The 13,006-nt window shown below is 43.9% G+C and overlaps 1 pseudogene; it reads right to left on the minus strand.

Annotated features, from left to right (window-relative positions):
- Positions 1-13,006, minus strand: part of LOC139235459 (zinc finger protein 271-like) — a 59,314-nt pseudogene that overhangs the window by 15,181 nt on the left and 31,127 nt on the right.

Genomic DNA, 13,006 nt, shown 5'->3' on the forward strand with positions numbered 1-13,006 from the left:
AACTTTCCTGTTTTCCTCTTTTATCCTCACTCAATTCATCTCATTACATTTTATACAGTGTTCACCATTTCATTCATGATCCAGGAGGAACTTTACTTTCAAATACAATATTATCATACGGTCTTTAAACATCGATCAAACATTCCCACTTGGTCCAAGTTTTGACCCAGTTTCTTTGTTTAATTTTATGTAACCGAACCTCTTCTTGGACCTTTTATTCTCCAAAATATGCCAGAGAGCAATTCAGTCCACAAGAGGAAGGATGTTAGTTACCTTTAGCATAACAGTCGCCCCCAAAAACTTATTTCTGAATATATAGTTTGGACAGAACCAGAGACAGGACTTTTTCAAAAATAAAATTTAATTATCTCAATTTTCAGCTACATTTTCCTTCCCATGTGTTTGACCAGCGACGCTTAGCAATATATATATATATATATTATATATGTATATATAATATATATATATAAAATCAATTTTAATTTCACAAACAAATTATGCCCAGATTTTGTAATTTTACAAAGAAGACAAAAGTAACAATTGCGTTTGGATGCAAGTCATTTATCTTCCCCTTCGAGCAGTGTGTCCTGGACAATAGGATTACATCGGATATACGACAAAGAAACAGGCCATTCGGCCCAACCAGTCCATGCCGGCGTTTATGCTCCACTCGAGCCTGCTCCCTTCTTTCCTCATCTAACTATATCCACATAACACTCTTTTCCCTTCTCCCTCATATACTTGTCTAGCCTCCCCTTTAATGCATCGATACTTTTCGCTTCAACCACTCCCTGTGGCAGCGAGTTCCACATTCTCACCACTCTCCGGGTAGAGGTTTCTTCTGAATTCTCTATTTGATTTTTTGGTGACTATCTTATGTTGGTGACCTCTAATTATGCTGGTCCCCACAAGTGGAAACACTGTGTCTACTCTATCAAAACCTTTCATCATTTTAAAGACACTAGGTCACCCCTCATCCTCCTTTTTTCAAGAGAAGAGCGACCCGGCCTGTCCATCCTTTCCCGATACGTATACGCTCGCCTTTCTGGTGTCATCCTTGTAAATCTTCTCTGCACCCTCTCCAGTGTCTCCATATACTTTTTATAATATGGTGACCAGAATTGCACACACAAAGTCTAACCAAGTTTCGATACAAGTTTAGCATAACTTCACCACTTTTCCATTCTACATCAATTCAATTCTATAACAATCGGTCCCAATAATTGAACTCAATACTTTAAATTCTTAAGTCCAACTTTGTCAGCATGCTGCGACATTCGATGTCTGCAGATAACTGGAGATAATTTTGTTTTAACTGCTGGATCTTTTGCTATGCCATCAACCCATTATCCAACTGGAATTGGCATTACCTAATATGGTAGTCTTTGGCTACGGCATAGTCCAGAGACACAAGTCTGCATTTTCTTCAATATACATCTACAACGTTAGAAGCAGGTAAAACACTGGTCTTCCTGTGGCAAGCACAAACCAATCGTCTCTGAACTCTTCGTATTCTAACATAATATTTCTAATCTAAACATTCGATGATGAAAATATCCACGGCCAATTGGTTGCAAACACCAACTGTTGCTCAGTGAAATCTCTCTCTGATAACAACCACATTTTCCCAGATATGGAATGAACTAAACATGAACACCTTTCAGAAGCTGAATTAACTGAGTTCCCTATGCCAAACCCCTCTCATCTTCCATTCACTTCAACTGAAAGGAAAACGCCAGATTGCATCAGTCGGGATTGGAAAGATATTTACAACAGAAGCTAGATATTCTTAGAGTTAGCATTGTTCTCCATTCTGTCTACTCGAGGAGTTTGATAACAGACTTTCTCCTGTGAATGTAAAGCTGGAATATTGGGCCGGGATGCAGTTACATGTTCATCTAGTTGACTCAAAACATTTGCCAATTAATTCATGTGATCCGTATTTTCTTAAATACATTTCTTAAGTGGATTCAAATTTAAATTGAACACAGGTTTGCAGGCGTGATGCTCCAAACAGAGATCGAAGGGGAGAGAGAAGCTGTGGGGCACACGCTAAGTCCCGTATCTGAAAGTGATTCACTGACAGGGTTTTGTGTTTAGTGATCCCAGGCATGTTATCGACACCTTCCCTCAATACCAAGGGGAGGAGATGCACTCTGGAAGGTAAGGGGAACTGGCAATTGTCTACGACAGTAACCGAAGGGATGAGAACTGAAATAATCCAGAGTTAGAAAGGAGAAAAGGCCCCAAAATGGTGCAGTCAATAACAGCACATCAATTAGTCTCCTCTTAACTTGGAACATTAAATGTCGACACACTGTGTTATTGAAACATCAAATATTATATTCCAGCCCAGTTATCGGGCTTATCATCAGCAGAAACAAACTTCAACTGTCGGAATTGACACGATTCAGTCGGGATGTGATTAACAGCAGCAATGATAGCAGAATCCAACCACTGCAGTCACTTGTGAACTCGCTGGTGTTTCACCAGGCTGGATGACACAGTGAATCCCTTCCCACATTCAGAGCAGGTGAATGGCCTCTCCCCAGTGTGAACTCGCTGGTGTGCCAGCAGGTCGGATGACTGAGTGAATCCTTTCCCACACTCAGAGCAGGTGAATGGCCTCTCCCCAGTGTGAACACGCTGGTGTCTCAGCAGGCTGGATGACACAGTGAATCCCTTCCCACATTCAGAGCAGGTGAACGGTCTCGCCCCAGTGTGAACGAGCTGGTGTTTCACCAGGCTGGATGAAACAGTGAATCCCCTTCCACATTCAGAGCAGTTGAATGGCCTCTCCCTAGTGTGAACTCGCTGGTGTGCCAGCAGGTCGGATGACTGATTGAATCCTTTCCTACATTCAGAGCAGGTGAATGGCCTCTCCCCAGTGTGAACACGCTGGTGTCTCAGCAGGTCGGATGACTGAGTGAATCCTTTCGCACATTCAGAGCAGGTGAATGGCCTCTCCCCAGTGTGAACACGCTGGTGTCTCAGCAGTTCGGATGATCGAGTGAATCGCTTCCCACACACGGGGCAGGTGAACGGCCTCTGCCCAGTGTGACTGTGTTGATGAATTTCCAGCGCAGACGGGTAGCTGAATCCCTTCCCACAGTCCCCACATTTCCATGATTTCTCCGTGGTGCGGGTGTGCTTCCGTCTCTCCAGGTTGGACGATCAGTTGAAGCCTCCTCCACACACAACACGTTTACAGTTTCTCCCCGCTGTGAATGGTGTGATGATTTTTCAGGCTGTGTGACTGGTTAAAGCTCTTTCCACAATCAGTGCACTGATACACTCTCCCTCGGGTGTGTGTGTCTCAGTGCTTTTTCAGTCAAACTGATGTTTGTAATCTTTCCTCACAGACAGAACAAAAAAACATGTCTCCTTCCACATTCAAAGGACGATGATATTCAAGTCCTGATGATTCGAGTGACTCTATCTGATCTTGACGTGATGTTTAGTTTGAGTTTCCCTCCTTCAATTCCTCACCTTCTAACACCCTGCAAAAGGAGTTTACAAAAGTCATCACTGTAAGTGCAGGATCGAAATTCAGAAGAGACAATTCTAGTTTCTATGGAACATTCTTTCCTTCTGCTGTGTGGTTTTAAGTATTGATTTAATAAAAATAATAAAGAGGGAGGAGATAGATTGAGAGTAAACTGGCAAGAAATATAAATACCGTCAGAGCTTCTACAGCTGTATAAAAAGGAAGAGATTGCTAAAATAAATGTTGGTCCCTTAGAGGATGAGACGGGGAATTAAAAATGGGAAATGGGGAAATGGCAGAGACTTTAAACAAATATTTTGTATGGTCTTCACGGTGGAAGACACTAAAAACATCCCAATAATAATAGATAATCAAGGGGTCACAGGACGCCAGGAACTTGAAACAATCATTATCACTAGAGAAAAAGTACTAGACAAACTATTGGGACTAAAGATGGACGTCCCCTGGACCTGATGGCCTGCATCCTAGGGTCTTAAAAGAAGTGGCTGCAGAGAAAGTGGATGGATTGGTTGTAATCTACCAAAATTCCCTGGATTCTGGCAAGGTCCCAGTGGATTGTAAAACCTCAAATGCAACACCCCTGTTCAACAAGGGAGGGAGGGAGACAGAAAGCAGGAAACTATAGAGCAGTTAGCCTAACATCTATCATTGGGAAAATGCTGGAGTCCATTACGAAGGAAATAGTAGCAGGACATTGAGAAAAGCATAATAGTCAAGCAGAGACGGCATGGTTTTATGAAAGGGAAATCACGTTTGACAAATTTGCTGGAGTTCTTTGAGGATGTAACGAGCAGGGTGGACGAAGTGGAACCTGTAGCAGTTGTGTCTTTGGATTTCCAGAAGGCATTCGATAAGGTGCCAGATAAAAGGTTACTGCACAATATAAGAGCTCACAGGGTTGGGGGTAAACTATTTTGCATAGATGTGGGATTTGCTAACTAACAGAAAACAGAGAGTCGGGATTAAATGGGTCATTTTCAGGTTGGCAAACTGTAACTAGTGGGGTGCCACACGGATCAGTGCTGAGGCCTCAACTATTTACAGTCTATATTAATGACTTGGATGAAGGGACGGAGTGCACTGCGGCCAAATATGCTGCTGATACAAAGATAGGTGGGAAAGCAAGTTGTGAGGAGGACACAAAAAATCTGCAAAGGATTATAGACAGACTCAGTGAGTGGGAAAAAATTTGGCAGATGGAATATAATGTGGGAAAATGTGAGGTTATGCACTTTGGTAGGAAGAATAAAAAAGCAAATTATTTAAATGGCAACTACAAAATGCTGCGGTACAGAGGGATCTGGGTGTCCTTGTGCATGAAACACAAAAAGTTACCATGCAGGTACAGCAAGTAATCAGGAAGGCCAATGGAACATTGGCCTTTATTGCAAGGGGAATGGAGTATAAAAGTAGAGAAGTCCTGCTACAACTGTACAGGGAATTCGTGAGACCACACCTGGAGTACTGCGTACAGTTTTTGTCTGCGTATTTAAGGAGGGATATACTTGCATTGGAGGCAGTTCAGAGAAGGTTCACGAGGTTGATTCCTGAGATGAAGGGGTTGTCTTATGAAGTAAGCTTGAGCAGGTTGGGCCTGTACTCATTGGAGTTTCGAAGAATGAGAGGTGATCTTATTGAAACGTGTAAGATTCTGAGGGGGCTTGACAGGGTAGATGCAGAGAAGATGTTTTCCCTCATGGGGGAATCTAGAAGTAGGGTGCATAGTTTCAGAATAAGGGTTCGCCCATTGAAAACGGAGATGCGGAGGAATTTCTTCTCTGAGGGTCGTGAATATTTGGAATTCTCTACCCCAGAGAGCTGTGAAGGCTGAGTCATTCAATATATTTAAAGGGGAGATAGACAGATTTTTGAATTATAAGGGAGTCAAGAGTTATGGGGAGCAGGCTGGAAAGTGGAGTTGAGGTCAAGATCAGATCAGCCATGATTTTATTGAATGACAGAGCAGGCTCGAGGGATCAAATGGCCTCCTCCTGCTCCTATTTCTTATTGTTAATCTGTGAATCTTGACCTGAACGTTCCAAAATGTTACTGATTTTGAGGAATAGACAAAATATCTAAGCATTGATAAATGCATCATCTAACATCTCAAACTGAGCTCACCTGATCTAACTATGTCAGTATTTGTGTCAGCTGTGACTCAGTGGGTAACACACTTGCCTCTGGGTCACAAGATTGTTGGTTGACGTCGCACTCCAGAGACATGAACACAAAAATCTCGGCTCATGCTCCAGTGCAGTGCTGAGAGACTACTGCACTGTCGGAGGTGCTGTCTTTTGGATAAGATATTAAACCGAGGCCCCGTCTGCTCCCTCAGGTGGACGTAAAATGTCCCATTGCAATATTTCAAGCAGAACAGGGGAGTTATCCCCGATGTCCTGGCCAATATTTTCCCTTAACATCAGTAAAGCAGATTATCTGGTCATTATCACATTGTAAATTGGTTGCTGTGTTTCCTACATGATGATCGCGACTACACTTCAAAAATAACTTAATTGACTGTTAAGCTATTTGGGGCATCTGGTGGTCGTCAAAGATGCGAAATAAATGCAAGTCTTTTTATTTTCTACATGTCTTTTATTACTCTACCTTCTCCCATTGTGCCTTCTTTTGTCTGCTGTCAGTTCCCCCCCTTCTCTTCCCCACCCAACTTTACAGTTCATTTCTCGTGCACATGGTCTCTCTCTCTCTCTCCTTTCCCTCACTCTATCGCTCCCTATAAGCTGTCGATCTGCCATATCTCCCAGTTCTGATCAAATGCTCTCCCTGACCCATCACCATTTCTCCTTCCTTTATAGACAACAACAACAACTTTCATTTATGTAGCGCCATTAAGAACATAAGATTTCAGAGCAGGAGCATGCAATTCGGCCCGTCGAGCCTGCTCTGCCATTAAATGAGATCCCCACTGATCTTCTACCTCAACTCCACTTTCCTGCACTATTCCATATCCCTTGATTACCTTAATATACAAAAATGTATCGATCTCTGTCTTAAATATACTCAAAGACAGGGCCTCCACTGCCCTCTGGGGTAGAGAATTACAAAGATTAATGAGTGAATTAGTTTCTGCTCATCTCAGTCCTAAATGGACAACCCCTTATATTGAGACTGTGACCCCTGGTTCTAGACTCCTCAGCCAGAGGAAACATTCTCCCTGCATCTATGCTGTCAAGCCCGATAAGCATTATGTATGTTTCATTGATATCATCTTTCATTCTTCTAAACTCTAGAGAATACATGCCTAGTCTACGCAATCTCTCCTCACAAAACAATCCTCCCATCCCAGGAATTCAGTTTGGTGAACCTGCGTTGTCATCTTCAATGGCAAGTACATCCTTCCTTAGGTAAGCAGCCAAAACTGTACACAATACTCAATGTGTAGTCTCACCAGGGCCCTATATAATTGCAGTAAGACGTATTTACTCTTGTACTCAAATCCTCTTGTAATAAAGGCCAACATACCATTTGCTTTCTTCATTGCTTGCTGTACCTGCATATTAACTTTCAGTGATTCGTGGACAAGGACACCAAGGTCCCTCTGAACACCAACGATTCCCAATCTCTCACCATTTCCAGTAGCTGTTTACAGTCCACTTTGGCTAAATCACTTCTCAGCTTAGTAAATTGGCTTTTCCCCAATTGAGAACTTTTATTCCTAGTCTATCTTTGTCCATTTCCATAACTACCCTAAATCTAAATGAATTATGATCACTAGCACCAAAATGCTGTCCCATCGATACCACTTCAACCTGCCCAGCTTCAGTCACGAATACTAAGTCCAAAACTTCCCCCTCTCTTGTTGGGCTAGCTTCGTACTGGCTAAAATGTTCAGCTGGAGCGACCTATCAAAATCGTACCGGTGCAGCGACAGCGGGAGAGAAAGCAAAATAGAATTAGAAAGGAATCAAAAAGTGATGTCATAGCCAAAGGGGTAAGTGATTGGCTGGTGATTGGTGAGTAGATTTTCTTTTTATTTTTTATATCAGTAAGTGAACTTTAGCATTGTTACTACCAATTTAAGTGTATCTAAGGGTTAAGACATGGCAGGAGAGCTCGGTCGCGTGATATGCTCCTCCTGTACCATGTGGGAACTCGGGGACACTTCCGGTGTCCCTGGGCGCTACGTGTGTGGGAAGTGTATCCGCCTCGAGCTCTTGTGGTCCGCGTTGCGGAATTGGAGCTGAGGGTGGATTCACTCTGGAGCATCCACGATGCTGAGAATGACGTGAGTATCATGTGTAGTGAATTGGTCTTACCGCAGGAGAAGTGTCCACAGCCAGATAGGGAATGGAAGACCAGCAGGAAGAGTAGTGCAAGAAAGATAGTGCAGGGGTCCCCTGTGGTCATCCCCCTGCAAAACAGATACACCGCTTTGAGTACTGTTGGGGGGGGGATGACTCATCAGGGGAGGGCAGCAGCAGCCAAGTTCATGGCACTGTGGCTGGCTCTGCTGCACAGAAGGGCAGGAAAAAGATTGGGAGCGCGATAGTGATTGGGGATTCGATGGTGAGGGGAATAGATAGGCGTTTCTGCGGCCGCAACCGAGACTCCAGGATGGTATGTTGCCTCCCTGGTGCAAGGGTCAAGGATGTCTCGGAGCAGGTGCAGGACATTCTGAAATGGGAGGGAGAACAGCCAATTGTCGTGGTGCACATTGGTACCAACGACATAGGTAAAAAAAAAAAAGGGATCAGGTCCTACGAAAAGAATTTAAGGAGCTAGGAGCTAAATTAAAAAGTAGGACCTCAAAAGTAGTAATCTCGGGATTGCTACCAGTACCACGTGCTAGTCTGAGTAGGAATCGCAGGATAGCGCAGATGAATACGTGGCTTGAGCAGTGGTGCAGCAGGGAGGGATTCGAATTCCTGGGGCATTGGAACCGGTTCTGGGGGAGGTGGGACCAGTACAAACCCGATGGTCTACACCTGGCCAGGACCGGAACCAATGTCCTAGGGGGAGTGTTTGCTAGTGCCGTTGGGGAGGAATTAAACTAATATTGCAGGGGGATGGGAATCTATGCTGGGAGACAGAGGGAGACAAAAATGAAGCAAAAGCAAAAGACAGAAAGGAGATGAGGAAAAGTGGAGGGCAGAGAAACCCAAGGCAAAGAACAAAAAGGGCCACTGTACAGCAAAATTCTAAAAGGTCAAAGGGTGTTAAAAAAGCAAGCCTGAAGGCTTTGTGTCTTAATACAAGGAGTATCCGCAATAAGGTGGATGAATTAAGTGTGCAAATAGATGTTAACAAATATGATGTGATTGGGATTACGGAGACATGGCTCCAGGATGATCAGGGCTGGGAACTCAACATTCAGGGGTATTCAACATTCAGGAAGGATAGAAAAAAAGGAAAAGGAGGTGGGGTAGCATTGCTGGTTAAAGAGGAGATTAATGCAATAGTTAGGAAAGACATTAGCTTGGATGATGTGGAATCTATATGGGTAGAGCTGCAGAACACTAAAGGGCAAAAAACGTTAGTGGGAGTTGTGTACAGACCTCCAAACAGTAGTAGTGATGTTGGGGAGGGCATCAAACAGGAAATTAGGAATGCATGCAATAAAGGTGCAGCAGTTATAATGGGTGACTTTAATATGCACATAGATTGGGCTAGCCAAACTGGAAGCAATACGGTGGAGGACGATTTCCTGGAGTGCATAAGGGATAGATTTCTAGACCAATATGTCGAGGAACCAACTAGGGGGGAGGCCATCTTAGACTGGGTTTTGTGTAATGAGAGAGGATTAATTAACAATCTCATTGTGCGAGGCCCCTTGGGGAAGAGTGACCATAATATGGTGGAATTCTGCATTAGGATGGAGAATGAAACAGTTAATTCAAAGACCATGGTCCAGAACTTAAAGAAGGGTAACTTTGAAGGTATGAGGCGTGAATTGACTGAGATAGATTGGCGAATGATACTTAAGGGGTTGACTGTGGATGGGCAATGGCAGACATTTAGAGACCGCATGGATGAATTACAACAATTGTGCATTCCTGTCTGGCGTAAAAATAAAAAAGGGAAGGTGGCTCAACTGTGGCTATCTAGGGAAATCAGGGATAGTATTAAAGCCAAGGAAGTGGCATACAAATTGGACAGAAATAGCAGCGAACCTGGGGACTGGGAGAAATTTAGAACTCAGCAGAGGAGGACAAAGGGTTTGATTAGGGCAGGGAAAATGGAGTACGAGAAGCAGCTTGCAGGGAATATTAAGGCGGATTGCAAAAGTTTCTATAGGTATGTAAAGAGAAAAAGGTTAGTAAAGACAAACGTAGGTCCCCTGCATTCAGAATCAGGGGAAGTCATAACGGGGAACAAAGAAATGGCAGACCAATTGAACAAGTACTTTGGTTCAGTATTCACTAAGGAGGACACAAACAACCTTCCGGATATAAAAGGGGTCAGAGGAGGAACTTAGGGAAATCTTTATTAGTCGGGAAATTGTGTTGGGGAAATTGATGGGATTGAAGGCCGATAAATCCCCAGGGCCTGATGGACTGCATCCCAGAGTACTTAAGGAGGTGGCCTTGGAAATAGCGGATGCATTGACAGTCATTTTCCAACATTCCATTGACTCTGGATCAGTTCCTATCGAGTGGATGGTAGCCAATGTAACCCCACTTTTTAAAAAAGGAGGGAGAGAGAAAGCAGGGAATTATAGACCGGTCAGCCTGACCTCAGTAAAATGGTGGAATCAATTATTTAGGATGTCATAGCAGCGCATTTGGAAAATGGTGACATGATAGGTCCAAGTCAGCATGGATTTGTGAAAGGGAGATCATGCTTGACAAATCTTCTGGAATTTTTTGAGGATGTTTCCAGTAAAGTGGACAAAGGAGAACCAGTTGATGTGGTATATTTGGACTTTCAGAAGGCTTTCGACAAGGTCCCACACAGGAGATTAATGCGTAAAGTTAAAGCACATGGGATTGGGGGTAGTGTGCTGACGTGGATTGAGAACTGGTTGTCAGACAGGAAGCAAAGAGTAGGAGTAAATGGGTACTTTTCAGAATGGCAGGCAGTGACTAGTGGGGAACCGCAAGGTTCTGTGCTGGGGCCCCAGCTGTTTACATTGTACATTAATGATTTCGACGAGGGGATTAAATGTAGTATCTCCAAATTTGCGGATGACACTAAGTTGGGTGGCAGTGTGAGCTGCGAGGAGGATGCTATGAGGCTGCAGAGTGACTTGGATAGGTTAGGTGAGTGGGCAAATGCGTGGCAGATGAAGTATAATGTGGATAAATGTGAGGTTATCCACTTTGGTCGTAAAAACAGAGAGACAGACTATTATCTGAATGGTGACAGATTAGGAAGCGGGAAGGTGCAGCGAGACCTGGGTGTCATGGTACATCAGTCATTGAAGGTTGGCATGCAGGTACAGCAGGCGGTTAAGAAAGCAAATGGCATGTTGGCCTTCATAGCGAGGGGATTTGAGTACAGGGGCGGGGAGGTGTTGCTACAGTTGTAACTCTTTTTGGAGTTCATCTGCAAAACAAAAAAACATTAAACGGTGCCACCCGACCTGGGTGACACTCCAGACATTTACAAGGCCCTTTTTTTTTTTTTTCCTCTTTTTTTTGGTTTTTTTTTTGTGTTTTTCTTTTTCTTTTTTTTTTTGGGCACTAAAATCACAATTTTCTCCAGTGCCCCCTATAATGGGAAGGGGGACACTAAAAGCACCGGCAATTAAAACAAATTAAACTTAAAAACATAAAATCAAATTAAAATTTGGTTGCCGGGCGTGATGATGCACTCCAGTCCCTCCGGTGCCCACCTCTCGCGGAAGGCCGCGAGCGTACCGGTGGACACCGCGTGCTCCATCTCCAAGGACACCCTGGACCGGATGTAAGAGCGGAAGAGAGGCAGGCAGTCAGGTTGAACGACCCCCTCGACCGCCCGCTGCCTGGACCGGCTGATGGTGCTACAGTTGTATAGGGCCTTGGTGAGGCCACACCTGGAGTATTGTGTACAGTTTTGCTCTCCTAACTTGAGGAAGGACGTTCTTGCTATTGAGGGAGTGCAGCGAAGATTCACCAGACTGATTCCAGGGATGGTGGGAATGACCTATCAAGAAAGACTGGATCAACTAGGCTTGTATTCACTGGAATTCAGAAGAGTGAGTGGGGACCTCATAGAAACGTTTAAAATTCTGACGGGTTTGGACAGGTTGGATGCAGGAAGAATGTTCCCAATGTTGGGGAAGTCCAGAACCAGGGGTCACAGTCTAAGGATAAGGGGTAAGCCATTTAGGACCGATATGAGGAGAAACTTCTTCACCCAGAGAGTGGTGAACCTGTGGAATTCTCTACCACAGAAAGTAGTTGAGGCCAATTCACTAAATATATTCAAAAGGGAGTTAGATGAAGTCCTTACTACTCCGGTGATCAAGGGGTATGGCAAGAAAGCAGGAATGGGGTACTGAAGTTTCATGTTCAGCCATGAACTCATTGAATGGCCTGCTCCTGCACCTATTTTCTATGTTTCTATGACCCCTCTGCGAAGGGAAATATCCACTCTATCTCGGCCCCTCATAATTTTATACACCTCATTAAGTTCTCCCCTCAGCCTCCTCTGTTCCAAAGAAACAAACTATTAAGAGGGTTGGTGGGCTGGAGGATGTTACAGAGATAGGGAAAGGTGGGACCCTGGAGAGATTTGAACAAGAGGATGTGTATTCTAAAGGCTGATGCCACCAGCCATCTCACCCAGCACAGAATGTGACGCTCTACCAACAGGAAGGGTGTTACTTTAATTACTACAAATGCATAATGTGGGGAAATCAATCTCTGTCCCTATAACAAACAGCAACATGGAAAGAGGAAAATGAATGACTTTTAAACACCTGGTCCACTTGGCACTGAAGTGTCTGAAACTCATAATAGGAAATCTAGGAGAACAAAATACTGACAAATGTTAAATTGTTTTGTTAACAAAATAAATCTCGATTTAACTTTTAAAAGATAAATTGTTTAACAGTGGTTCACACAGACTCACTTGACAGTTCGACTCAGGATCCACCCCTCAAGCAACACGATTGGTTGCAGAGCACGCCGCTCACTTGGCCCTCCGGCCTCTCTTCCTGTTGGTTCTCAGGGCAATCAATCACCACTCGACAACATTATGCTGACAGATTAAGTTGCGGGGTTCGGGGGAAGAAATAAAATGAGGCCGTGAATCTGAGTTAAGAAATAAAATTAGAAAAGCGTGATTAAATGAATGAGGAGAGGCAAAATAAACTAAAGGTTCATTCCTAAAGAGGTTGCATGAATAGTGAGACCTGCGGGTATTTGTGCACAAATCGCTGAAGGTGGCAGGACAGGTTGAGAAAGCAGTTAAAAAAACTTACAGGATCCTGGACATCACAGAGTACAAAAGCAAGGAGGTTATGATGAATCTTTATAAAACACTGGTTTGGCCTCAACTGGAGCATTGTGTCCAATTCTGGGCAACGCACATTTGGATGGGAAGGCCTTAGAG

The sequence above is a fragment of the Pristiophorus japonicus genome, chromosome 23 (assembly GCF_044704955.1).
Source record: "Pristiophorus japonicus isolate sPriJap1 chromosome 23, sPriJap1.hap1, whole genome shotgun sequence".
In the NCBI taxonomy this organism is placed as follows: domain Eukaryota; kingdom Metazoa; phylum Chordata; class Chondrichthyes; family Pristiophoridae; genus Pristiophorus; species Pristiophorus japonicus.